Source organism: Rhodnius prolixus, unplaced genomic scaffold (genome assembly GCF_049639745.1).
Source record: "Rhodnius prolixus isolate KJV_2025 unplaced genomic scaffold, Rpr scaffold_2, whole genome shotgun sequence".
NCBI classification, from domain to species: domain Eukaryota; kingdom Metazoa; phylum Arthropoda; class Insecta; order Hemiptera; family Reduviidae; genus Rhodnius; species Rhodnius prolixus.
This window is the reverse complement of record NW_027411592.1, coordinates 28362140-28384816: the sequence shown is the minus strand read 5'-3', so window position 1 is coordinate 28384816 and position 22677 is coordinate 28362140. Positions and strand designations below refer to the sequence as shown.

The following is a 22677-nucleotide window of genomic DNA, read 5'->3' as shown; positions in this document are numbered from 1 at the left end:
CACTCTGCTTTATGTATTGAATGTAATGACGTCACAACCAATAGTGAGTGGTGTTGGTGTATTTACATGGAGTGATCCCCGCCGGATATTGGTTCATTAGAACTACGGGGTAAGTACCGTGATAACGTATTAACTCAGTAACCTAATTCAACTTTAAACTACTATAAACATGAGTGGATACTAGGTTTTATCGCTTAATTGAGTCTTAGTCAGGACTCTGCTCTGAAAAAGTGACCCCAAGGTTAGCATCCTATTTTCCTCGCTACAAGCTTCCATTTCTTATTTTACTTTTAGAAACCTATTTTGACCACTTTTAGAAACGAAACAGTTTGTAATCGAACCCGGAACACACTACAACAGAACTGAAACTAAATACCTGAACCTGAACCCTGAATTCCATCCCCCCTATTTCCTGATCCATCTCTACCCCTCTCACAACTTCCCCTCACTTCGTCTATCGTTTTACTTTCGCCTGTTCTCCTTCTCTCTACGCCATTAGTTGAACTTTTCACTGAAAAACTAGGGTAGTGGGGATAAATTCCTTGGCTGTTATTGCAAGGGTTTTCAAAAAAACTATTTGTACCAAAATGATAAAATTTGAATAAGTTTGGGAAGAAATTATATCAAGAAAATGATTTTTTTTAGAAAAGAAAAATTGATAAATAATGATTATAAATTCATTAAAAATCTGCAGTAATTATTGATTACCTTTTGAATAGCACCATTATCCAATCTAAGTCATTTATAATCTTCGCATGTAGTCGTAGAGCCCCTAATTTTTTTTAAATTTGATTTTTAAATTTAATAATTTATTATAAAATTGAATTATTTCAATAATTTGAGAAGCAGCTGCTAAAGTTTTAAGCATCATTTATTCAAATAATGAAAATGGTGGCAACATTGTATACAGAATGGAAATGGCCGTTTACCGTAATTCATGGTCACAAGCAGTGGTATTGTAGTTGTGTTTATAAGAAAATTATAGAAATGTTTGTTTACAAATGGATGGATAATACTTCGAAAATATTTAATATTTTTATTAAACAGTGTTTATATAGATTTTAGATGAAATTTAAAAAAATTGTTGAAAATGTTTTGTTGACATTTACAAGTAATGTAAATTTAATCTCCCCACAATATTTTGATATTAGAATGAAGTAACTGAAAAATTGGTATGTTCATCTCTTAATTGTGATAGTGAACGTTAGGCACATTTAATTTGTTACTGTATTAAATTCCATTATTTCAGATTTGCTGGCTCCAATATTGCCGCCTTCCAGTGCTGGGGCGGTAAGTACATATCTATTATTTACAGTTTGAGTTAATATTATGTTGCTTACGCAAAATACTCAACTTAGATAGATTTTTGACATTAAAATGTGTCGTTCTAGAATGATATACTAATTAAACTAAATAAACATCTTCAACGGTTAGCGATTCTCATAATTGAATTTGACGTAAAACTGAAATGCCTCCTTAAGGACTTTCTGTTTATTTAGCATTTTTTAAATATTGATATGTATGCATAAACAAAACATTTTTTAGGTTTAGAATTATAAAGTTTATTTTATAAATAACATTCATTTCATTTTGTCAAGTTATGAGATCAATGTTTACCTTTAATGTTTCAGATTGTAAAAAGAGTTTAGTCAGATTGAATCTTAATTATTCTTCAAAAAAAATTGAAGTAGTTATACTTTTTTTAAAACAGAATAAATTATACATTTGAGAAAAATGTTTCGTGTACTTGCTATTAGAAGTTTCGTTATTTTCTCAATATATTGTACGCTGTTTTACATTGTCAAATTTTACGAATTATTAATTCTATTTGAGGATTTTTTGACTGTGATTTTCTATACCTTTTTGACTGTAGGATGCAAGCTTTAGGAATGAGGTCCAATTAAAGTTAGCACATCAGTTGTTTTCCGAGCCGAAAAATAATTTTACTATTTATCCGTTTCAGATAAATAGAACAAGTCTTTCCTTTGATAAAAACTTGATAATTTATTTTTTCCCGAGTCAAAAAATGTGACATTGGTGATGTTATAATTATCTTCTTAAAATGCTATTGCAACATTAATTTTCAAACTACGACAGATTTTAAACAAATATGTTGAAAAATTTGTTGAAGTTTCTTGCGATTCGGATGCATTAGAAATTGCAAGAAAGGTTTAGTAAAGCCACAGCACAAATTTAATCTCAGGTTGTTTTTTTTTTTTTAAGAGGAATTTTTACTTACTAAAATTTTGATTTTTCCTTTATCATCTCCCACGAAAAAGTTTCCAAATAATAAAAAGTAAAGTAAATCATTTTCAAAATTGCGTAAAGCCGGAAAATTCCGTGAAGTAAAGTCGCTAGTTCAGGTTCTTAAATCGTTGCATCTGTTGTGGTAACAAACAAAATTTCAAGTTTGTGATTTCTGCAAATTTTCGTTTGTTTTGTTCAATAATAGCAAAAGCGAAATAGTGTTTTACTGAAAATCCAATGTTTTCTATTGGTAAACAAACATTCTTTCAGGTTTTCTAAAAGTAATTTTCGGTAAAATCTCTATTTCAAAAAAATTGAAAGTCTAAAATTTCCTTTTTTTTTAAAGGTTAATTTAAAAAAAAATAATAAGTTAGCTGAGTCAAATAAAAAAGAAGTGGAAACCCGAATTCTGTCACTAAAGCATAGTAAATCTAAAAGAATCGAAAATTGCTTAGCTGGTCCTATTCGAAAGTGAAGTGGACATGCGTTTACAGTAAATAATTTTTTATCGCAACACGTAGCTTTCATTAAAGGGACTAGTTTAAACCACACTACCGCAATTTTAATCCCTTGCAGCAATATAGAAAAGAGATGTCATTGTTTTAAAAATCAACTATAAATCGTATGTTGTGTCAGTTTCAGATATTCCATTTTTTGACGAACCTCCATTAATTCTGAGGAATTGTTGTTACGAATGTTTACACAGTAAACAACTCAAAAGTTAGAGAATGCCCAGGTCATTAACTAAATAAAAATGTTAAACTGGGGAATTGTTAAAACCACATATTTAAAGACTATTCAAATTAAAGTTACATTAAAATTTATTACATGCGTTTTTATTTAGCAGCTTCATCTTATTATTAAAATTTGTTTTCATATTTTCAGCTGCTTTATTTTTTCTTCATAACATATTGCTTTTAAGTCACACGCTTTATGCAGTAATTAAAAAAGTTTTCAAATGCTATTCGTGATAACTACTAGTCAACTCATTGTGGTGCCAGAACTACTCACCGCCTTCAGTTTTAATTATTTGTAGGTGGAAAATAACTCTTTGTATATGGAGCCAGTTATGCAGAAAATTTTTATTTTAAAATGTAATTTATAAAGATTTTTATATTTTTGTTTATAACTAAGACATCATTGTTGTACTTCACTTGATGAGTTCCCCAGAGCAATCAATGTCGGTCTATGGACAGTACTCGCCGTTAAAGACAACATTCATCCATTACCAGACAGTGAGTTAATAAGCTCTTGGGAAATCTACATATAATATATTGTGTTATATATTATAAATATGAAATATGTTCTTCTCTGTTATTACTAGAAATCTCTAATTTAATCACTATCTATAAAAAACTTAATTTAGCGCTCCGGTTTTGTGCAATTTTTTCGTTTATTGAAATTGAATTTTTCTTTTCTCTTCTCAAAAAAGCTTATTATTTGTTGCTCATTATTTAGAACAATTTTTGTTTTGGCCTTTTGTCATTATAAGCTTGAAAGTCAATAGCTTCATATTAAGAGAGCATATTTTCTAGAATTTTTAGGATGTACAGCACGTGTGCTTTCATGCATGCGCATTTTTGTTCCGTAAAAAAAAGACCGTGTGCAATATTGGGTTTTCATTAGATATACATGTTTTAGTTCCATGAACATTAAAAAAAAAAAAAAAAGAAAGATTTTAGCTCTAAATGAACGAATACGTTTTATTTAAAAGAATTATGAACTCTAACTTAAGTGTGTACCTAAATGATATGGCATTCTTTCTGCTAGTATAAATGAAAATTACAGTAGAGCAAAATTTATATTTACATACATAATCAGCTGTAGATAATTTTTAAAGAAAACCATAAGAAAATAAAGAGGAAGGGATTAGTTCAGTGGTAAGCGAACTCTATTCTTACTCGGAGATCCCGGGGTTGAATCAGCAGTTTGACTTTTAGATCGTTACCTTCTAATTGCCTTTTGCAGCTGTTCGGAGATGATTAGTGTTGTCTATAATGAGAGAACATATTTCGAAAGCAGTACTGTTTTCATTGCATTGAAAAAGGCCCTGGACACCAATGAGCACAGATGTTAACTCGCCTAAAAAAAGTGTTACTTGATAAACATTAAGAATACGTTTAAAATAAATATATTAAACAAGTTCACTAAAGGAAAAAATTAATTAATAAATGGGTGATAAAAAATATGGAAAATTGGAGACTAAATTAATTTAAATTCACTTTTTGAGAAATAGTTCGGTAACTTAGAGACTAATGTAAAATGTAGCTGTTCTAATCAATCATATCTAATTAATACGAGATTACAATTAGATCTAAACCAAAAGAGCGAGAAGCTATATTATATTATATGTCCATCAAAATCGCAAACTCTTAGATAATCAAGATACTAGAAACTGAATCTTCATGGTCGATCCTTAAAAACAGTTGTCAAATAATTATGAGTGAGAATGGGCTTATTGAAGGATTACAATCTGCATTCTTTGTGGATCGGGCATATTGCAGGAAAATGTAAGGTCTTCTCAGATTTAAGGTTACAAATAGATAGTGAAAGTTTTTTTCTACAAACCAGTGCTCGTAATTCACATTCAGCAAATAGCCTCGAAATTTTAGATTTTCTTCCTCCTTGAAACTATCCACCGAATTCCAGTTAAAGTAATTCAAAATCCTGGAAAACTTTTGGAAATTTACTTTTCATACTGAGACTTTCAGCCTTACCAATCGATTTAATTTTTTTTTAATATCACGTCCAGTGATGGCCCATTAAGACAAGTTCCTTGCTTCTTGATTGTGCAGAAAATTTTGAAACAAATTTGTATTATTTTTATAGAACAATTATTGTTGTTCTTACTCTAGGATGGGGAAAGTATCGCAATCTTACCCAATTTTTACCACAAAAATCCATTCTTAGATCTCTTGAATACTGCATGTTTGAGTGTGTACTATACAGCAGGGAGTCTTATAGGATAATTATGAATTTTTTCGCTTTTCACCAGAGGTTTTCACCCACCAATTGCTGCGACTATAGGTCTTATTCCAATATTTTTTAAATATACTACTGAGGCATTTTTCTTCGACTATATATAGTTAAAGTTCTTTGAGGGCAACATGAAGAGGATTTCCAGGCTTGACAGTGTCGTCTGAAATATTTTTTAAATGTCCATACACTCTGGAACTAACAGCCATTTAACTCCTTGAATTCCACTACATAGGATTTGATATCCATTTGAACCGCCTGGATGTCTCAAGAAAATTGTGACTCTGAAATTAATTCATTTCTTGTAATCTTACTAGCACAAATGCATGCAATTAGTTCTGTCTAAAAAGGCACTTTTCCTAGGCTTACCGAGATATTACTACTTATTTCCTTCTACTTCTTGGTACCGCCCGAAAACCGCACAGAGCATAGATTCGTTACTTATGACTGATTAATTATTGATGATTAATTTTAGTCTAATGAAATAAACTGCCTAGATTATTTTGTAAATAATCAATGAAAAAAAAAAATTCAAAAAACTTTTTTCTGTGAATAAAATCTCATTAAAAAATTGATTTTGTGGCGTCCTTAATAAAATAAGTTTTAAAATGAAGAAGTTACGAATTTAAATCTTCCTCTCGAAAAAAAGTTTGGGTGCTCCCCTGATTGTGTCTAGATTTTTTTTTTTTTTTCTCTCGAAAATGACGGAATTTTCTTCATTTACCTTGTTCCCAAGTAAATTTATACCTTTAATTTTAAATATTTTTTCTATTAAAATTGGTTTAAGGGAGTTCGTATGTTGGAGGAATGGGAACTGGGCTGAACAGAAAAATGTTCTGGTGTAAACAAAAAGTTCTGCAAAAAACTAAAAGAATTACCGTTAACATCAAACGAACAAGAAACAATGCTTCGTTTGGTGTAAGACTTGCTGGAAGACTAGGAAGGATAATGTTGCCTCAAATGAAAGAACATTGTCCGGAGGCTGGAAGTGTTAAAAAGAAGGCTTTGGGTGTGCCAATGACCTCAGATGGTTAAGAGAAAAAAAAAACATTTAATGGTATCATCATGTGAGATTTTCAAGTCGCATTTCTTTGATCGAAATACTTACAGAATTTGACTGTTACTGAACGAAGCAATATTAAATTCATATTCTGCATGAAATTATTGATTAAGTCTTATTTAGTTCTCAAATTTTTCTTTAAAAAAAGCAATTTTTTAGGAATAGAATTTTTTTTTTTTTCAAGGCAATTCTTTCAATTCCTTTTTGCTAAAGAAACATTTATTTTGCAGAGGTAGCGGCACAAGGGATCATCGTGGACCCTATACCCCCAGCACTTTTAGAAGGGCGCCCCGCCGGCTCTCTTCTCCTAACTCCACAACAGGTTATTATATTATTTATTAGTATACAAACACTTTTTTTTTCTTGTTTTTTGCGCCTAATTAACTAATCGGTTTATGGCGAAAACTGCAAGAATAAGATAAATTTGACTACTGGGTTCGACCTGGTCTTGGCCTGTTATTTTTTGGATGATAATACAGGTAGACTTATATTTGAAGTACGTTGGCTATCCGCCTCCGACCATTTCATCTTTTGGATGCGAGTATTGGGAGTTGGACCTAAAGCTGCCTGAAAAAAGTAGATATTACTTTATAAAATAAATTGTGAAAAAATACATACAGGGTTACCAGAGTTATATGCTCCACCCACTTTTTTTTTAACAGCGGGAAATTTCGAAAAAATAAAAAAACACGTATTTAATCATTTTTAGTCTAGTTTATTTTCATTGATTGATCCATTTTTTTAAACCCCTGTATCTCGAGATACAGCATCCAACTTTTGTTTTTCAAATGGAACTTTATATTTTTTGTTGCATATTTTTATAGTATTTGAGCTCCTAAAAAAAACAAAAAATTTTTTTTGAAATCAGTCAAGTTTTTCAAAAGTTATGGTAATTTAAAATATGAAAAACAAATTTCAGTTTATTGTCAAAATTACGTTATTTTTTTTTAAGAATCTGTTCAAACTGGGCACTATCAACGGATAGGCAAGCTAAAACTCTGGACTCCCACACTTTGCTTGTAGCAGCACTTACGGTGGCGAAGTCAAGATTTAGGCAGGCTAGAGTTATTCAACGTTTTAGGCCATCAACTGAAGCCATGGGATTAAGGTTACTGTACGCTTTATTTTTTAGATATCCCCACAAAAAATAGTCCATTCGGGTTAAATCCAGAGATCTAGGTGGTCATTGGATGGGACAATGAGTCCCTAAGCACTTTTCATGGAAATTTCTGTCCAGGTAACCTCGAACCACTCTCGCATTATGTGCCGGGCAACCATCTTGTTAAAAATATATCTAGCCGACGTTGTAGAGGAACACCTTCAAGCAGAACTCGCAAAATGTCTCTGAAAAAAAAGTTGGATACCTTTCACCAGTTAAGTTCTCTCGGTAGAAGTATGGGCCGATTAGTTGATTTCCTAAAACTCCACACCAAACGTTTGTTGAAAAAACAACCTGAACGTCGAATAACTCTAGCCTGCCTAGATCTTGACTTCGCCACCATAAGTGCTGCTACAAGCAAAGCGTGGGAGTCCAGAGTTTTGGCTTGCCTATCCGTAGATTGTGCCCAGTTTGAACAGATTCTTTTAAAAAAAATAACGTAATTTTGACAGAAAACTGAAATTTGTTTTTCATATGTTAAATTACCATAACTTTTGAAAAACGTAACCGATTTCAAAAAATTTTTGTTGTTGTTTTTAGGAGCTCAAATACTATAAAAAGATGCAAAAAAAAAAATATATACCGTTCCATTTGAAAAACAAAAGTTAGATGCTGTATCTCGAGATACAGGGGTTTAAAAAATGGGTCAATCACTGAAAATAAACTAGACTAAAAATGATTAAATACGTGTTTTTTATTTTTTCGAAATTTCCCGCCGTTTAAAAAAAAAAGTGGGTGGAGCATATAACTCTGGTCACCCTGTATATTTTTGGAAACATAGGACAATTATTGTTTCAGCAACGGCCTAATAATAAACTAGTTTGAAAGTAAATAAAGACAGTTGTAATTTATAGTGGCGTATGAATTTAAATAATTTGATTAACTTTAGTTGGAATATCTTCTCTTTTTTTCTTAAGAATTAGTATTAGTAGAGAGTACTCATTCTATTCATATACTTGAAAAAGATCTAATGTATCTAAATTTAACAATTTGTTATTAAATAGGCCTTTTTATTTAAGTGAAAACAGTGGCGTACTCTGAATTTTTGCTTAACAAACTCTCTACTTACATGTGCAGTTTTAAATTATCTACTTACTCTTTCTCTGCTATTACAGAAAATATTAATTTTTTTTTTTCGTTTTGATCAATTTTTCAGTTGCAGCAACTGCAAAGGCTACAGGCTGCGCAGGAGCAGGCGGGAGGCGCCCTAACCCTTACACTACAACAGGTAAATCTTGAAATAGAATTTCATAATCATTCATTCAAAAAGTAAAACTACAATCTTTCTCTAGGCACATTTTTTAACTTTTTTTTTATTTTAATCGTATAGATTTTTATTATAATAAATATCTTTAGGTAATGCTGAGAAATTGGGAATTTTGAGATAAAAATACCACTGAGATCTATGTTGTTAAAACTCTTCAGAGGATTTTTTCTTACCATTTTTAGGTTTTAAGATCAAGGCAAAATTGCAGTATGTGAACATTGCATTGTGTACATCTTAATTACATATTTATCGACGTTAGAACGTACTAATTTTTTGACCTGAAGTATGATATGGTATGAATCAAAACGGTGAATGAACTGCCTTGAGTAGGAGAATTTAACAAATGAATGAATTACGTGTTTATAGGGTAGTAGTGGGGTGGCGCCCCAATTGGTTCTGGCTCCTCAAGGGTTTATATCAGGCTCAACTCAGCCAGCAGAACATATATTACATACTTCTCAGCAAATTGGACATACTAGTATTCAACATGTATTGCAAAGTAGTATCAGCCATGTCAGACAGGCGAGTATACTGCAATCCAGTTTGCATCAAATACCAGCAACGCATCATTCACAAACGGTAAGTATCTTAATTTTAAGTATTTAACCTATAATAAATTACTCAGCTTTGATCTCCCAAGCAACTTGTTACCCTATTTGCTGCTTTGACTTATATTAATCATTTTCGCCAAATTTTAAGTTAGAAAAAAATATAAAATACAGCGAAAATTAAAAGTTATAATCCTAATTTTTTAAGATAAAAATATGTCAAACATTATGGGCTCTTACTAGACTTGCTTTAAATATTACTTACTTACTTCCCTGGTGCTACAACCCGGGTCGGGCCTTGACCTCCAAAAGAAATTGACCCCAATCGTCCCTATCCAAAGCCTTAGACCGCCAATTCCGCGCGCCCAGCCTGGTTGCATCTCTTCCAACTTGGCCCATCCATCGAGCTTTCGGGCGTCCAACTTTTCTGGTACCGATGACACGTTAATTCAAAACTTTCTTCGGCATTCTACCGTCTTCCATCCTCAGAACATGTCCCACCCACCGGAGCCTATTAATGCGGATTACTTCCACATTGAGGTATGGCACTGCCATCGTACGTATCTTCAAATTTATCGTAGAGCTCTTGATTAAGTCTCCTTCTCCATTCACCATTAACTTGAACTGGTCCGTAAATCCTCCTTAAAATTTTTCTTTCAAAAATGGCAATTTTTTTGCTCGTCCACTTTTTTGAGTGTCCAGCATTCTGAACCATAAGTTAATATTGGTCGAGCTAAAGTTTTATATAGAGTAGCCTTGGTTTTTTGTGAAATTAGTCTGGAACTAAAATGTTTGGTAAGTCCGTAATAACATCTACTAGCTGACGCTATTCTCTTTTTCAATTTCTTTTGAGAGGTTATTTTCGTCATTTAAATATGTACCCAGATAAACAAAACCTTGAACTACATCGAACTTGTAATTTTCAATTTGCAGATAAGGAGTAGAGCAATTACTTCCGACTGCTTTAAATATTGTTACTCTAAAAATAAGGAATATAATATCAGTTTGACGTTAAACTTATCGTAGCTTTTCTCAAGAATAGTTTAATACATTTTATAAAATAAATGCAACTAGACAAAATAAAAGTAGATTGAAGATTTATGGTCGATAAAGATGCTCTTCCAGTCAATAATATTTCCTTTAATTTTGAAGTGTACATAATTATTCCTTTTAATGTATGCAGGTAATGAAACCTATATTTGTAAACTGAAATAATGAAAGAACGCACTTCCCCATAAGTACCCAAATTTATTTTCCTTATAATATCTTTCAAATAAAAATAGCTACAATTAGTGTAAGAAGTTAAAAGAAAATCGTTAGTGCCACTTTCAAGACAAAGAAAAAAATTAAGAAGCGAATTTTTACGCTTTGAAATCTTTTTCTTTAACCACTAAATAGTAAATCTACTTTTGAAGTCCTTAGCTTTAGTTTCCTCTTCCCAACATTAGTTTCGATCAAGTCTATTGAGCAAAAAAGTGGATATCGAAAGAAAAAGTAGTTATTTGAATATTTTTATGTACGCATCGTTATCGTATTTTTATTTTTAACACAATAACGATGCATTTGTTATTGGACATAGGGTCAGAAGAATTTTTTTTTGTTTTTGCTATCTCCGAGAATCAGTAGATTTCTGTCAAATATCCACTACATTACCTGACTCTGACTGAGATACAGTAATTTTCTGTCAACGGAATTCCAAAGTTTCACCTTTTCTCGATGATAGATAAAAATCCGGTCAGAATGTTCCAGAACAAGCGTACTATGAAATAAAATCTTTAATCTTTGATATTACTCTAAATTCTTTCAGACTGACTAGAATATTGTCGATAACAAGTCATACGTACATATTCACTAAAGCTGTGATGCGCCAACTTTTTTTGACGCAATCCACTCTTAAAACAGAAAATCGCTCGACATTTTACTCAAAAATTACTAGAATCGAGTAATATATTTAAAAAATTTGATAAATAACAGAAAACAAAAAAAAAGGTTATCTTTCTTTAAACAAAACAAAATGTGTATTTTTGTTTCGCATAACAATTGAAAGATACGTTTTTATTTTATGCAGAGCCCAAGGGCCTAAAATTTCAAATATTTGTGCAATGCACATATTTCCTTTTTGATTTTTATTAAGGAAATAACTGAAAACAATTTAGTACAAAATTTATTTATAAATTAAAAAATTTGTTATTAGCGTGAACCTAGGCTTTATATAAAAATTGTGCAATATTCGGTAAAATATTTGATAATGCTAGGTCTTAGTCATGTTCCAACTTGAGTGTTGATCGTTTTTTGGTTTTTGTAGGTACTAATTTTGAAAACCCAGTTTCACGAAGAAAAATAGAAGTAAATGGAAGCAATAAAAGTATAGTTTTTTACGATTATTGGGATATTCGATTTGAAAAGACATCCAAAACTTTATAGTAGATGAAGACTTGGAACGAACACGAAATGTTCATATCAGTATATATGTAGATAACTTTTTTCCCTAAATATTCATTTCTGAACTTAAAGAAAAAGCGAGAGAAAACAGATCTGGAACCCGTTATTTAAAAGTACGTCATACAAAATTTCAACAATATTTTTTTTGTAAAAAAAATGCAAGCAGAAAAAATTTAATTCAAATTTTTCGCTACCCACACTTTGCACACTACTACTTTATACAATCTCCTTAACAAAAACTTACAGTTTTAAAAGTTAAGTATAAGGGTTGATTAAACGCCAAAAGGTACACAAATCAGCTAGTACCCAACATTTCATTCATGCTTAGTTCATATAATTTAAGTAATTTTGCTGCATTAACTTTTCCTTCACATTTTTTAGAATTTATTAGATATCACAGACCCTTATGCTGGCCATATTTATCTACAAAATATTTGTTCAAGTAGCACTGTAGATTGACTTTAATATCTATTAATATTAATCTATAATAATCAAACTATTAATTACAGGTTAAAAAATTCAAAAACTTTTTGAAAAAATGCTTACATCAACATACATCAATGATTTTGTTTATTTTATTTATTTATTTTATTTTATTTATTTTTTTAAATCGTCTGTTTAAGTTCATTCTTCGATTAAAGTAATTGTTATTTTATGTAGTAGCCAAACGTTTATAATTAAAGGTAATAATTATCTGGCTTTATCGCAAATAATATGGTTTTCTTCAATTACATTCTCAATCTAGGTGTTCTTCCCACAATGTTGTATACATGTAATATAAAATAAATGAGATATGCATACGTTTAGGACATCTAATTATTCCAGTATTTTACTATAAGTAAAATTAGGGGGTCTAAATTAAATTACAATTGAGAAATGAATAAATAATGTTGAATAATCTACTTGTTATTAACTGTGTGTTATTTGTGCTCACGAATATTTCGGTAAGACGAATTCAAGACTGAAATATTCTTTTAAATCCGTGATTCAAATTTAAACAGTAGCCGACTCTAACTTTGTCTTTTTCTACTTTTGCATATATCGTATATATGTGACATCTCAGAATAAAGGGCAAATTAAAGCTAAATCCGAAGAATAATTCGGAATAGAGTTAAAATAAAGTACCTATTTAAAAACGGATATAATATACATCTTATCATAATTATAACAAAATAATATTATGAATGAACTGGCCAGCATAAGGGTCTGTGATATCTAATAAATTCTAAACAATGTGAAGGAAAAGTTAATGCAGCAAAATTACTTAAATTATATGAACTAAGCATGAATGAAATGTTGGGTACTAGCTGATTTGTGTACCTTTTGGCGTTTAATCAACCCTTATACTTAACTTTTAAAACTGTAAGTTTTTGTTAAGGAGATTTTTGTACCTTTTGGATAGATTTTCATTTTTGTCTATTTTGCGAAGTTACATATCTGCTTTACAGATTTGTTTAAAATTTGGAATAAGCAATTCTATCATTATAACCTGAAAAGGTGTTAAGTCGGAACTGTAACTACCACTGGAGAGATCTTTATAAAGAATGATTATAGTTGCCATCCTCAATAACAATTTTTTTGAGAAAGCGTTTTGAATAAAATAGGAAGGTATATGTACGTAACTAGCAAAATTAAACTGCGATTTCAGTACTTCCTTTTAAGAGGAGAAAGAAAAACAAACTGCGAATACAGTACTTCTCCCAAAAAGGCAAAGAGGCAAAGATTTTGAATCGAACGACAATTCATTGATGTAAATCGGTTCACCCATTGATAATTTTAACAGTTGCAAGACTTCCTCTTAGTAGGAGTAAGAGCACGATGGCACTTCACTGCCACGTAGAGGACCTTTAATCACTTCTTCGTGCTAAATTTTATCAAAAACGGACTAAGCGTTATGGAAATATTGGTAATAATAGTTTTAGAAAGGGCTTTACTTGGGTGGGGCAAACTCCCCTCCTTATGAGACTTTTAAAATGCAAATCTGTACAAAATTTCGATTCGAATGACACTTTATTCATGAAAATCAGTTCACGTGTCGATAATTTGAAACGATTGCTATACTTCCCCTTAACAAGTGTAAGATTAGATCGTCGCTTTAATGTTATGTAGGGGAGCCCTAACCCTATCACCCTACCAAATTTTATCAAAATCGGGCCAAGATTTACAGAGTAATTAGTAATAATAATTTTGGAGGGGGCTTACATAAAGGGGGCTAACTCCTCTCCGATTCGATGTACAGCGACGAGACCCCCCAAAAGGCACATCTACATAAAATTCCGAATCGAATGACACCTCATTCATGAAAATCGGTTCACGCGTTTAGGCGCTACGCAGTTTACAAAAAAGGTAACAACAACAACAACAACAACAACAACAACAACAACAAGAAGAAGAAGAAGAAGAACAAGAACAACAACAATTTTTGAAAATGCCGTTTTTGCACATTTTCGGCAACTTTTTTCTCAAAATCTATCAGATCTAGGTTGTTGCAAAAAAATTACAGTTATAAAGGAGGGTTTGCCCTACATTATAAAGAAAATTTGGGAATTTTATCTTTTATAGAAAAAGAGAAAAAAATTGTCAAAGTTGGGTGTTTTTCAACGTTACGCTTTTTCCTGCAGTTTTTGATGATCAACCCTTATACAACTGTCCTACCGGACAGTTTTAATTAATTATAGATATCTTTAGATATTTTAGATTTACTGAGGTTGCAGCTTGCAGCGCTTATATATTATTTTCTCAATAAAATTCTTTAATGAAATTTGTTTCGAACAGTCTATCGTCGTTAGTTTTTTCATAGTTTATTATAATTTTAGAGGGTTTCTCGATTTTTTTGTGTTATACCAAATGAATACTCGATACTTTCATTCATTATATTTTTGGTATTGAATCTTTCAGTAATTATTATTATTATATTATTTAATAAAAATATCTTTTGAAACATTTAATGTTTATTTAAAATTAAAAAATATTCCTCTCTTAACTGGAGTTTTTTTATGTACTTAAAAGTATTGTTCGTAGAGAGAGAATACTGCCCGGCGGCAATCAATGCACTCGAGCGGTTTTTGAGATTTAAAGAATGTTATGCGTGTTGCTGTGATTTTAACACGCCTTAAATTAAACCAAAAGTAGTAATAGTATCGATATATTTCATTTATCTTTCACAAGATTCACAAAATCCTACCTAAAAGAAAATATAAAAATTTAATGCACTTTGCGACACCAGAATAGTAATCTTAGTTGATAATGAATCTAACCGAATTTTATTACATTATAACATAAATGAAAATAAAAGTTCTTTCTTTTAAGTTAAAAATATATTATTGCACTTTTAATTTGTTTTAATAAATTAATTATTTTATATGGGGGTTACTTAATTTAAATCTCCTTAACAAAAACTTACAGTTTAAAAAGTTAAGTATAAGGGTTGATTAAACGCCAAAAGGTACACAAATCAGCAAGTACCCAACATTTCATTCAAGCTTAGTTGATATAATTTAAGTAATTTTGCTGCATTAACTTTTCCTTCACATTTTTTAGAATTTATTAGATGTCACATACCCTTATGCTGGCCAGTTCATTCATAATAGTTATAATTGTGATAAAATGTATATTATATCTTCGTATAAATAGGTACTTTATTTTAACTCTATTCCAAATTATTCTTCTGATTCTGAAGTTGTCACATATACATGCATGTTAAATTAGAAAAAGACAAATTTAGAGTCGGCTACTGTTTAAATTTGAATCACGGAGGATTTAAAGCAATATTTCAGTCTTGAATTCGTCTTACCGAAATATTCGTGAGGACAAATAACACACAGTTAATAACAAGTAGATTATTCAACATTATTTATTCATTTCTCAATTGTAATTTAATTTAGTTCCCCTAATTTTACTTATGGTAAAATACTGGAATAATTAGCTGTCCTAAAAATATGCATATCTTATTTATTTTATATTACATATACACAACATTGTGGGAAGAACACCTAGATGGAGAATGTAATTGAAGAAAACTATATTATTTACGATAAAGCCAGATTGACTACTTCATAAAATAACAATTACTTTAATCGCAGAATGAACTTAAACCGACGATTTTTATTTAAAAATAAAAATAAATAAAATCATTGATGTATGTTGGTGTAAGCAATTTTTAAAAAAGTTTATGAATTTTTTAGCCTCATATTTTTTTATTTTTTATAACGTTTTCTTTTTCACCAGTGATTAATAGTTTGATTATTATAGATAAATAGATATTACAGTCAATCTAAGTTAAATGGTGTGCTACTTGAACAAATATTTTGTAGATGAAAATGGCCAGCATAAGGGTATGTGACATCTAATAAATTCTAAAAAATGTGAAGGAAAAGTTAATGCAGCAAAATTACTTAAATTATATCAACTAAGCTTGAATGAAATGTTGGGTACTTGCTGATTTGTGTACCTTTTGGCGTTTAATCAACCCTTATACTTAACTTTTTAAACTGTAAGTTTTTGTTAAGGAGATTTTTGTACCTTTTGGATAGATTTTCATTTTTGTCTATTTTGCTAAGTTACATATCTGCTTTACTGTTTTTTTTAAATTTGGAATAAGCAATTCTATCATTATAACCTGATAAGGTGTTAAGTAGGAACCGTAACTACCACTGGAGAGATCTTTTTAAAGAATGATTATAGTTGCGGTCCCCAAACCATCCTCAATAACAATTTTTTTGAGAAAGCCTTTTTATATAAAATAGGAAGGTATTTGTACGTAAAAAGCAAATTTAAACTGCGATTTCAGACCTTCCTTTTAAGAGAAGTAAGAAAAATAAACGGGCGATTACAGTACTTCTCCATAAAAGGCAAAGAGGCAAAGATTTTTAATCGAACGACAATTCATTAATGTAAATAGGTTCACCCATTGATAATTTTAACGATTGCAGTACTTCCTCTTAGTAGGTGTATGAGCATGATGGCACTTCACAGCCATATAGAGGAGCTTTAATCACTTCTTCGTGCTAAATTTTATCAAAATCGGACAAAGCGTTATAGAAATATTGGTAATAATAGTTTTAGAAACGGCCTTACTTGGGTGGGGCAAACTCCCCTCCATATGAGGCATAGCGACGAGACTTTTAAAGTGCAAATCTATACAAAATTTCGATTCGAATGACACTTCATTCATGAAAATCAGTTCACTTGTCGATAATTTGAAACGATTGCTATACTTCCCCTTAACTAGTGTAAGAGCAGATCGCCGCTTTAATGTTACGTAGGGGAGCCCTAACTCTATCATCCTACCAAATTTTATCAAAATCGGGCTAAGATTTACAGAGTAATTAGTAATAATAATTTTGAAGGGGGCCTTACATGAAGGGGGCTAACTCCTCTCCCATTCGGTGTACAGCGTCGAGACCCCCAAAAGGCACATCTACATAAAATTCCGAATCGAATGTCACCTCATTCATGAAAATCGGTTCTCGCGTTTAGGCGCTACGTAGTTTACAAAAAAGGTAACAACAACAACAACAACAAGAAGAAGAAGAAGAACAACAACAATTTCTGAAAATGCCGTTTTTGCTCATTTTCGGCAACTTTTTTCTCAAAATCTATTAGGTCTGGGGGGTTGCAAAAAAATTACAGTTATAAAGGAGGGTTTGCCCTATATTTTAAAGAAAATTTGGGAATTTTATCTTTTATAGAAAAAGAGAAAAAAATTGTCAAAGTTGGGTGTTTTTCAACGTTACGCTTTTTCGTGCAGTTTTTGACGATCAACCCTTATACAACTGTCCTACCGGACAGTTTTAATTATTTATTATATATATTTATTTATATATAGTAGGCTATTTATACAATTTCGTACCACACGAGTTGAACTGGTCTACTACTCCAAAGCGTCATATTATTTCAGGGTAATTATTACTCAACAAATAGTCAAGTGAAGCAATAAAGTTGGTGAAATAAAAACTGTAATCCGATTATAACTTTTTATTCTATATTTTTTTTGCACTATAACTTGTACAAAAAAGGCCAAAATATTACTTACATATTGTATCTAGTAGAAACATTAAATTGGTCAAAGAACATAATTAATAATTACCTAACTTTTGTTTAACTTTTTAGATAAACAAAAGTAATTAGAAATTGATTAGACTTAAATTTCACAATTTGAAAATTATGATTAAATATATAAATTTAATAAAATTAATTAAGTTGTTTCAATCTAAAGGAGTTGTACAAGTCAGTCTATCAGTATTCTTATTAAAGAGTCCATTAAAAATTTATTTCTATATCTAATATGGTTTGGCAGGAGATAACATTTGATGAAGAATTTTTTCGTCGCTTTAGTCTATTGGTTGTACACAATTCTAATCCTTCAATATTTTGAGTACTTCCTTTTCAGCCAGTACGACGAGTGAAATACTGACATATTCCTATCATTATTAACCATTCTGATTAATTCATTAATTATTCTCAACTTCAAAGGGACTATTGGAACCAAAAAGAGAGTTTTAATTTAAGTAATTAGAAGGGGGAAAAGAAATTGTGACTCAGTGCCAACTTTAAAAAACAACAGGCATGCAAATTCTTGCAGTATATTTCCCATCTGATCGTTTGGCTTCTTTTACTACAGCAGTCCACTGCTTGGGATTTAGAAAAAGGGAAAAATAAATTAGAATTAGCTCAGCTACAAAATTTTTACAATAATTAAGAAAAACAGTTAATTGAATTAGATGTACGTTCGTCTGAATAAGTAAAACGAATAAAGCTCAATGTTTGTATTTCGTAAAAAAAAAAGAAAAAAAAAGCTAAGTGAACAGAATAGGGATTTGTTTTTATCAAAACCTTGAGCGTAGTGTTCATTATTTACTTATTGAAATATCTCTTACATAAGAAAAATATTAAAATCTTGCCAATTTTCGACATTGGTATTTCACAGGATAAGTTCGAAAAAAAATTATTTAAAAAATTCTCTCTTTCACACACACACACACGAGAGAGAGAGAGAGAGAAACAGTTATGCTCAAAATTAGAAATTTTTAAAGTTCAAAAAAGAAATGGGATGCCATCATGCAACCCTAATCAGAGCTACAGTCCGATTGGAGCCCTGGCCTCCAAGAGAAATTCACCCTATTCTTCTAGATCTCATAGCCTTCAACCATTTGAAGAGTGTTGTATCCTTTTGTTCTTGCACATTTTTCAATCTTTAGAGTAGGAGAGTATAGCTCTAGCTTTTTAATTTAATCTTTGGCGGCACTACCATTTAAATCCACATGTCCGACTTATGCCATCCTTCTGTAAGGTTATGGTCGCTTTGGAGATGTCTACGAACTTACCAATACCGTTACAGGTGTGACGTTCACTTTTGCATTCGGTCTCTGTTATTTACAACATCTTGCCTGAGGAAACTGACCTTTTCCTATTCTGGTTTTTGGTCCATCGGAATATCTGTCTGAGTTAATTATTGTATAATTCTTCCTAATTTAATAAACTTTCTATTTATGGTATAATACATTTCCTATTGTGGTTTATGCATCCTATGTATTAGTGATTAATAATCTGTAGTACTGGTTTTACATTCGGTTTACTAAGAAACCTGTCCCAAACATGTATTGCGATAACAATTATAGAACAGAAACAAGTCCATTTTTATCTAGTTGTAATTGCTTGTTCCACGGAAATCTACTCTCTGTACAAAGAACCGGACATCAATAAAGTAATAAGGATAGGCAAACTAAGATGGGCGGGACATGTGGCTAGAATGTGTGATGATGACATGCCAAAGAGTCTTATGCAAATGGTACTACACGGCGGTAGGAAGAGAGGCAGGCCAAAATTACGTTGGCTTGGACGGAGTGAAGGAGGATGCTCTGGCATTGTTGGGCGTACGTAACTGGAAAGTGGCTGCCCAAAATAGGGAAAACTGGTGGAAGCATTTGACGGAGGCCAAGGTTCGCTAGAGGGACTGTCGCGCCAAGTAAGAAGAAGAATTGCTTGTTCACCTCCTTTCTTGCTACTTATGATTTAATTTTAATAAAATAAAATTCATTAGAGGGTTCAGAAAGGAGACGGATCCCGGAGATTTCAACGCAATCCGCAATGTATGGTTTCTTAATCCTTTATAACATTGATCAGGTTAAATAATACATCTTGCTAAATTCTAAGTTTGAGGAAAATCATTTTTATGAGGACAACATTTCTTAAGGAAAATTTCTTAATTCCAATAAAATTGATCTTAGTACTATGAATTAGATTTACTGTAATAATCTTATTATTTGATTAGTTTGATAGAATTGATATGTGATGGCAAGGAAGAATTTTAACAAAATCCTGGTACAAATTTTAAGAACAAACTCATCATCACTTCATTTATTATGTAGAAGCTAATTCCACAATTGTGGAGAATAAAAATTTCAAAATTGAAGAAAAATTAGCATTTTCAAACATAAATTTTAATAACTTCATTAAGACAAAGTCATGCGTGTATTTTCACTTCATTTTATTTTGTCTATGTTTTCAGTCAGAGATTTTTTGATTAGCACTTTTCTAGAAACTATGGCGTCTCTCATAGAATAACAGAGGCTGTTAAAAGTTAGTAGTACTTACACCATCCCATCCGTTAGGTCAGATCTCATTACTGCCTGCAGAATTAGTTGCCATGGAAACAATTAACTTGCAATTTACATACATTTCATTTGTAAAACCAGGCATTTCAAGAGGTCCAAATAGATTGTTTGTTGGATTTATATCCGGGTTGTTATAGCAATTTCCAGAAATGTGAGCAAACTGGACTAGTTCCTCAATTCTCCTGTCCTTCTCACAGTTACCATGCATGTTTTGGTTCCAGTTATTACTTCTAATCACCCTTTCTCGGGTTTTAGCTATCCTGCTTGTTCAGTTTTTTAAATTAGAAATGTCTCGTTGCTTTTTTTTTTTTTTCTTGTTTTTATTTGCTGCTAGTGACTGTATGTGGTTTGTGTTGTAGGTTGGAGGTGATGTGCGAGATAAAGGAGGTGGTTCTTCACCAGCAACAGGAGCGACACCACCGTCTCCTTTCTCTCCTAGATCACTCACTCCATCACCTTCTCCTACCCATTCGCAACATGTTATACATACATCACAACATCCTGTTCTTCAACTAATCCACCAACAAGCCAACAGAAGTACCGGTATAATCAATTTTTCCACTTTCCAAATGTATTATTTCAATTAAAGCCATTTTTTCTCATAATAAATAAAGATTTTTAAATTTATTATTTGAAAATATAATAGTAATTAATTTGTTTGAATATTTTAGTACAAAGTACAGCGCCAACAATAAAAACAAAGCAGCCTCCTCAGATTCTTCCTAAACCACCAGGAAATACTGTAAACGCTACAGTCACAAAGCCTGTACAGACTTCTAGCAGCCCCCAAAATGCAATCCAACAGCCGCATGGCACCCTTTTACTTAATCAGGTTAAATCCTTTTATTTTTCTGCCTCTCTCTTTCTCTCATTTGAAAAATTAATATCAAATTCGGGCAATATTAGTCAAATAAATAATCAGAATTTTCTCCCTTTAAAATTTCTCTTGCTATATGAGCCTCATCAGCTTTTTGTCCGATTATGGGTTGGGTTTGTCTTAATGAGAAAACACACTCCAGGAACAGCTTTCCTGTAAAGAGTCTCCGGACACAATGACAACTGTAGACAGACGTTCTTACATGTATGTTTTCTAAGTCATGGAATATGCCGCTCTTATAATTTTGCTTTCTAATTTGAATTTTCTTTTAATTTGTTAGAATTTTATTTAAGATTCAGGCAATTATTTGTAAGAGCTCTAGTTAGTATACATTTCGTGCCTGCTACTTTGCTCATGTAAATGCGCAAAATTTTACTTCTTTTATTTTTAAGTACTATGATTTCTCGTAATAATAATGTAACATTGTAAAAAAGAAACTGTCTCATAAAATTTGTAGAATTGTGTTTCGAGTAGGTAGAAAATGGGTGTTGAAAACATTTGAAAGTCAACCAGATTAGATTTTTTTAAAACTTGAATTCAAATTTTTATTTTTTTCGTACTTGCAAAAGAAAAGAAAATTTAATATGGAGTTGTAATGAATATTGACAAAGTCGCAGAGGCTTTTGCGTCAGAAGGTAAATCGCCCTATATAAATATTTTTTTTAAGTCTGATCTAAAATTTCCATATAGAATAGAAACATACTCGATATCAAAGATTTTTTTATTTGCATGTTGTTAAAACATTCTGACTAGTTTTGGAGTTTCATTCTTCTTCAGAGGTTGCATAATCCTGCGTTTGTAGAAAAATTCCTATTTGTGTACCTTCTTTGAACACACATATACAAATTAACACTCTATTAAAGTAAAACTTAAACAGTCGTTTTAAAATACCGTATTTGATGGCATATAAGACGCACTTTTTTGCCTAAATTAGGTCTCAAAAAAGTTACCTGCGTCTTATACGTGAAGGACCACAGGTTAACTTTCAATACTGAATGCTATTTTTAGCCCGGATAAAGGTCTAGACACATATAACTTTTTCTACATCTGCCATAATTATTTTATCAGGTTTAATAATGACTAAACTGCATTGCTTTATTTTATAATTGACTGTTCATCCGAAAGGCTGGATGGACGAAGCTGGAATGAAACTGTGGTTACAGAACATATGGGCGAGGCGACCTGGTGGACTCTTAAGAAAACCTTCTCTTTTGGTTTTGGATCAGTTTAGCGCCCATAGAACTGAAATTTACATATCATGTTCAAAATAGCTTGCCGTTTGTTAATTTTCCTTAATAAAAATATGTTTGGTAATTGCATTCAATGATTGTTTATTTGGCTTTTACGAAACGTGAGAACTAAAAGAAACCACATTTTAAGTTATTGTGGTACCGCGCTGTCGCGGACTATTGAAACTTTTTTTCCTTTTGTGTGGCCTTCTAAATAAGGGTGCGTCTTATATGCCAGTGCGTCTTATATGCCGTCA

At 31.4% G+C, this 22677-nt stretch overlaps 1 protein-coding gene across 6 annotated transcripts in view; it reads left to right on the top strand.

Moving 5' to 3' along the window:
- The first annotated feature begins 11 nt into the window (after positions 1-11).
- Positions 12-22677, top strand: part of LOC141449399 (uncharacterized) — a 45928-nt gene continuing 23262 nt past the window's right edge. For 2 of the 6 annotated variants that reach the window (XM_074118825.1, XM_074118822.1), the window contains exons 1-7: positions 898-1172; positions 1250-1290; positions 6514-6605; positions 8599-8670; positions 9076-9288; positions 20674-20857; positions 20986-21146. The gene's annotated coding sequence lies outside the window, so the exon portion shown is untranslated. Of the gene's footprint in view, positions 110-897; positions 1173-1249; positions 1291-6513; positions 6606-8598; positions 8671-9075; positions 9289-20673; positions 20858-20985; positions 21147-22677 lie in introns of those variants that run through there. The other 4 variants (XM_074118826.1, XM_074118823.1, XM_074118821.1 and 1 more) reach the window with 3 other exon arrangements.